The sequence below is a fragment of the Brachycentrus maculatus genome, unplaced genomic scaffold (assembly GCF_059751285.1).
Source record: "Brachycentrus maculatus isolate JH-2025_06_01 unplaced genomic scaffold, ASM5975128v1 h1tg000089l, whole genome shotgun sequence".
NCBI classification, from domain to species: Eukaryota; Metazoa; Arthropoda; class Insecta; order Trichoptera; family Brachycentridae; genus Brachycentrus; species Brachycentrus maculatus.
This window is the reverse complement of record NW_028280843.1, coordinates 131,501-137,500: the sequence shown is the minus strand read 5'-3', so window position 1 is coordinate 137,500 and position 6,000 is coordinate 131,501. Positions and strand designations below refer to the sequence as shown.

At 30.2% G+C, this 6,000-nt stretch overlaps 1 protein-coding gene across 1 annotated transcript in view; it reads right to left on the bottom strand.

Annotated features, from left to right (window-relative positions):
• Positions 1–6,000, bottom strand: part of LOC148310670 (uncharacterized) — a 117,349-nt gene that overhangs the window by 56,853 nt on the left and 54,496 nt on the right. The window contains exon 2 of the mRNA XM_088258014.1: positions 3,660–3,692. The gene's annotated coding sequence lies outside the window, so the exon portion shown is untranslated. The remainder of the gene's footprint in view (positions 1–3,659; positions 3,693–6,000) is intronic.

Sequence of the window (6,000 nt, the reverse complement as noted above, 5' to 3'; positions counted from 1 at the left end):
ATAAAAGATGAAAAATCTCAGCCGACGTTCGTAATTTGATTACGCTTATAAACGAAAGTCTGGCAAAGTTATCACTTCGTCAAAATGGTAGAACCCACTGCACGGGACAAAGATCCCCAGGCGAGGAACCAATCACGAGAAGGGGGATATACAGTAAAACCTCAACTTACGTGATTTCGACATACGTGAATTCGTACTTACCAATTTAAAAAAAAAACCGCCAAAAGTCATTTGTTTACATAAATTATTGTTTTTATGAGATAGTGTCAGAGAAAAGGAGAGAAACGGCACTGATCCTTCCGTGTGTACTGTCCACAGGATACGATTAAGGACTAATTAATAATTTATGTTTCTTCCTTGTTAGTTACGTGTATGTTGCACTCGGGATACATTCCACTTTTTTTAAATTAACCTACAAAATCTACAAAAACTTTTCTGCAGGTAGGATACTTAGGATAGGGAAAGATAATTTCGATAATTACCAAAAATAGAGGAATACAAATAATAAATAAGTACAGTGAACTTAAATGTAACTATGTCAATTCAATTTCAAACCCCTTATCTGCACCCCAATGATGCGTAGGGCTCTGCATTATATAAACGCAGTGTTATCTTGATCGTTAACACACGAAGGAAAGGTGATAAACCCTCAGCTTCAGGTACCAGTCCAGGGTTATATTGAATAAATATAAGAGTGAAAAGATCACTTATATTTATTTGACCCCCCCTGGAAATCGAGCCCGGGACCTCCAAAATGGTAGCCGAGCGTGCTGACCAATACACTACGGAGGTGGACTATGTATTTACTCATAAATAATGTGTACGCATCTGATTAAATAATACATACATCTATTATTTTTTTATATATGTAGTGATTTCCTTTAAAACTAGCGCATATTATTATAAAACATGTATAAATAATATCACAAATATTTTTTTTCGACTTGTACGATTATTCGACTTACGCGAAAATATTTGGAACGAATTTATCACGTTAGTAGAGGACTTACTGTACTATGTTGGATAACGCCGAAACAGTGATACTGCAGAATCCGGCAAAATCAGGGATCAAACGAACAACACTCTTTATATAATAACGTATTGTATTTTATGAAGCGCGCAGGAGCTAAACCCTGGGGTAACCAAAGCAAAGAGGGGAATGACTGGTATATTTGGAGACATTGCAAAATTAAAGGATGCTGTCTGTAATTCAATATTTCGTTTGAAACGTTTCGCATCCGATAAATCGCTTATTAATAAAAACTATGTATATACAACACAATAAAACCTCAATATGACGGAATTATTTTTAATGAACTTCGGATATAATGGACGAAAAATTCGGTGAAATATTTTTTTATTATTTTTAAAACGTCCTGTTAATATTATAACTACATGCTTAATTCGATATCAATCAGCAAAGTCACTTCATAATAAGTGTTCGAAGACAATACATAAAAAATTGTTTATGTTGTGTAGTATTTATTTATATCTTAATAAAGTGTGAATATTTTCTAAAAAAAACTTTTAAATTTATTTTACGGACTTTCGGCTTTAACGGACACCCACTCCCTCCAATAAGTCCGTTATATCGAGATTTTACTGTATTTTGAGTGAGTCAAAATTCTTGTTATATTTTTGTCAAAATACATAAATATAAATTTTAACGTTCCTTTGTTCAGAATCAATTTCCTAGAGATATCCACCGATGGCTTGAATTTTTGCATTCGTTGCTGTTATTATTCGTGAGAGGTAAAAAAAAATCTTTCAACCGCAATGCCAGCGCCATCTATTGAACGTAAGAACAACACAAATCATTACTCATGGCGGACAGTGTGCTTATTGACAGCTGCTAAAAAAATGTATTCCAACGAGCGTCGTAAAATTAAACTAATGAGATATGTGTGATTTTTCTTTTCATTCATTTTCACCATATTTATGACAATCACAAATTTTGATTTGTAAAGTTTTTCAAGCAATTCATATACCATTTATTCGATATAAATAATAAAAAAATCTAAATTAATCTATATTTTTTTTCACATATTATGAAATAAATAAGTGAATAAATATACTGGGATATTTCGCTATTCGCAAATTCGAAAATATGTGCGCAGTATCTGAATTACACTTCTGTATACATTTCCTCAGGTAGCATCATTTTGAAAATTTAGGTTGAGGTCAATAATATCACAGTGGATAGAGGGTGTCAATTTCCGTTTCCTCGTTGACATTGCGGAAAACAATATCCGCATGGCGCTTTTGCAACTTTTACGCTACATCCTGTACCAATCGATACCTTTAACGCTGTAAAAATACCTTTCATTTCTTTCCCTAATACCATTTTATCTTCATATCTACAATATTCGAACATTACTCGCTTATGATAAAGTTACCTTTTTAACTGTTTTAAATCTTCGTATTTTTTTTATTAAAACTGATGATAATTTTATAAAAAAATATATAAAAGTTTAAAAAAAATCTGTATTCTATTGTCACATTTTATATTATGAAAAAAACACCAAAACACTTCTTACCATCCATTGTTTACTCTTTGTGTAATACTACTTTTTTAAACACTTTTTTGTGACTACCGGTTCAATCGGAAAATCATTCAATCATCAGGCCATTAAAATAAAAATAAAATGAAACATTAAAATTATTAAAATTAAAATTAAATTATTACGATTTGACATTTGTACAAAAAAGAAAAAAAAAATTTACTAACATAGTAATAATTTTATTTTAATTTTGATGACCAGATGATGGAATGATTTCCCGAAACCGATAGTCAGAAATTTTAAAGAGTTTAAGAAAGTGGTTTTACACAAAGTAAACAGTGGATGGTAAGGAAAGTGTTTTATTACCATTCCACAAAGTTATCAATGCTTTTAATAAACAAAATATTTTATATTATTTTTTGACATCTCATCAAAGATGAAGAAGAATATGGAAGTCTGGGCATTTAGATTTTGTGAACAAGTATTTGGACACACTCAAAATGTTGTAAATAAATTATCTGGTCAAATTATAAGCTTAATAATAAAAATGAAAATGGTATTTTCTGGCGTTTCTCATGTGTGTGATTATAATCCAGGATTCGGATCTCACATACTAATATAAGAGTTTCTGCCTAATAAAAAAGCTTCTTTACATCTCACCAATAGATGTCTCTAGTAAGGTTCTAGTGATTCATGAACAAGGTTTCTAAATTGGTTCATATATATAGAACTTCCAAGAATTTGAGCAGTGTGGTTGTCAATAATGGGTAGAATTGGTGAATGTTACACGTGTGTAAAGTGATCACTTAAACCAGCCTATGACGGTCGTAAGCCCCGTAAATGCCCAGACTTCCATATTCTTCTTCACCTTTGATGAGATGTCAAAAAATAATATGAAAATGACTCCTGTAATTGGAGATGATCCAGATTTTGTGAACAAGTATTTGGACACACTCAAAATGTTGTAAAATATTTTATATTATGGATTTATCAACTTCATCATCTACATATTTTATCAAATAAAAAAAAATGCTGTTTCATCTCAAGCTGAGACACCTACATAAAGTATTGACATATCATTAATAGGGTGAATAATCCAGTGTCGTAGAATAAAATAATAATAAACTATAAGATTTTTTGTTTGTATTATTTTCTTACCTTTATTTCACCCACAACTCGAGCAAAATCGATCTGAAAACAAAAAAAATCAATCGTTAAAAGATATGTATTACATAACATGATAAATAGTTTTTAGTTATTTTACACTTACTAATAAATGTTTAAACTTTAAAAATTGAATAAATAGCGATTATTTTTTTACCACTTTCCATCCACAAATTTCCTAACAAGAAACACAAAATTTTTATAAATATGAAAAATTGTCTTGTCGTCATTGAATGAATGGTACCTATTCGGCAATATAATATCATATAAAAGATTAATGATGGTGGAAATAAACTGCTTGATTTGGCCACATCATCTATGATTACATGTCGTTAGACCGTTTTTGATAATATGTCACAGTTTAGATTGATTTCTATCCCTGTCTCCTTTTCCCCGGTCCAGCTCTGTAATCTCTCTTTCGTACCTTTTTGAAGATTTAGACAAAGTATATTATTTCGAGAAATAAAAAATACTTTGTGTTCTGATCCACTCACATTTTTATTAACCAACTAGTTTCGGCAACAACCTGTTGCCCTCTTCAGGGTTTTATTTATTACTGTATTCATTTATTACTTATTAATGAAACCCTGAAGAGGGCAACAGGTTGTTGCCGAAACTAGTTGGTTAATAAAAATGTGAGTGGATCAGAACACAAAGTATTTTTTATTTCTCGAAATAATATATCAATATGATCCACAAAGTTAATGCTTTCAATATTCAAAAAATTGAGACAAAGTATTCACTGTATGTACTACTTTAATATCCACCATTCTACTTATGATTAAAAAAAAACGGAGATATGTGTCCAATCAAAAACATTGTCTGTATTTTCAAATACAATTTCATCTCATAAATAATTTATCAAACAAGTGTTGTAAAATGTGCCCTGAGCATGAAAAATCCACAGGATACATTTTTGTACATTTGAAATTTTAAGTATGTAAATAAAAAAAATAAATTGATAAATATCTGCAAGCATTATCACGTTCAAGGGTTTTTCCGACGTTATATGGATTCATGTCTTTTAAGTCCGAGAAGCTAATACAATAATATAATAGAAAAAAATTACATGACCTTCAGCTACGTTTTTCAGTCTTTACGTTAGCTTTGAAAAATCCACCTGTGTATATTTCATAATAATTCATCTATTGGCACTAAATACATTTTAGTATTACTATTCGCTTTCATATCACTTGCCCTTACCCTCAAGTGTTGTTTTCTCCCATAATTATTACTGCACATGTTAAAACAATTACTAAAGTACCTCGAATTGTATAACTTTACAGTAGTTACAAGGCGAAAAAATTGTCACAATTTTTTTTAAATGTATTTTTAATAATAAAACACGATTCAGTACTCTAAAAATACTAAAAATCTCTAAATAGACTCTAAAAAATTTGTGTTAATTTTAATATTTAAAACATAAATAAATATTTGCCTTCTTCCCCTTTCATTTCACATAAACGTTATTATGGTTTTTATCGATACGGGAAAATCGAATCCTAGCCCAAGTAATATTTATGCTTTTCGATACGTAACTAATGCAGGAGTTGGTATCCACAACTTGAAAAAATAATCTTATAACTATTTTATTATATTATGAGATTAAAACCAATATTTTTAGCTTTTCCACTTTATTTTTATTTGACCAGCGACCTGATTTCATCGTTACCGACATCATCAAACTGGTACCAGTCTGATGATGTCGGTAACGACGAAACCCGGTCGCTGGTCAAATAAAAATAGAGTGGAAAAGCTAAAAATATTGGTTTCAATCTAATAATATATTAAAATTCAATTCCATCACGAAGTGTCAGTGGATAATATAAAACTATTTTATGTTTCGCCGTTGAATGACTTTTACATTAATAAGATTTTTTTACAATAATATTTTTTACAACGAAATGAGTTTGATGTGAGTAATTGGGGATATTATCCAGTTGTGTAAGGGAAGGGAAATTCATGGATTAAAAGGATTCTTCTGTCACTCTGGTAAAATAAAATGCCCTTTATTATATGCGTATCGAGTAACAAAATAAAAGAGAGTATATTAAACTCTTTTTACTTTATGGCCGTATTAATTGTGAAAAACGTGCTTAAATTAACTCTGACACATTGCGTCCATTTTGTAAAATAAAATTCGAGAAAATTTATAACATCTCAACAAAGATGAAGATTATGGAAGTCTGGGTATTTACAGGGCTTAACGTAAAATATTCACTACGGTTATCCACGATTGGCACCACACTTCTCAAATTTCGATAGTTGTTGATATGTATGTATGATTCATACATTATTTTCATGAAAGGCTCTTCTAGATTAAAAAAAACTTTCT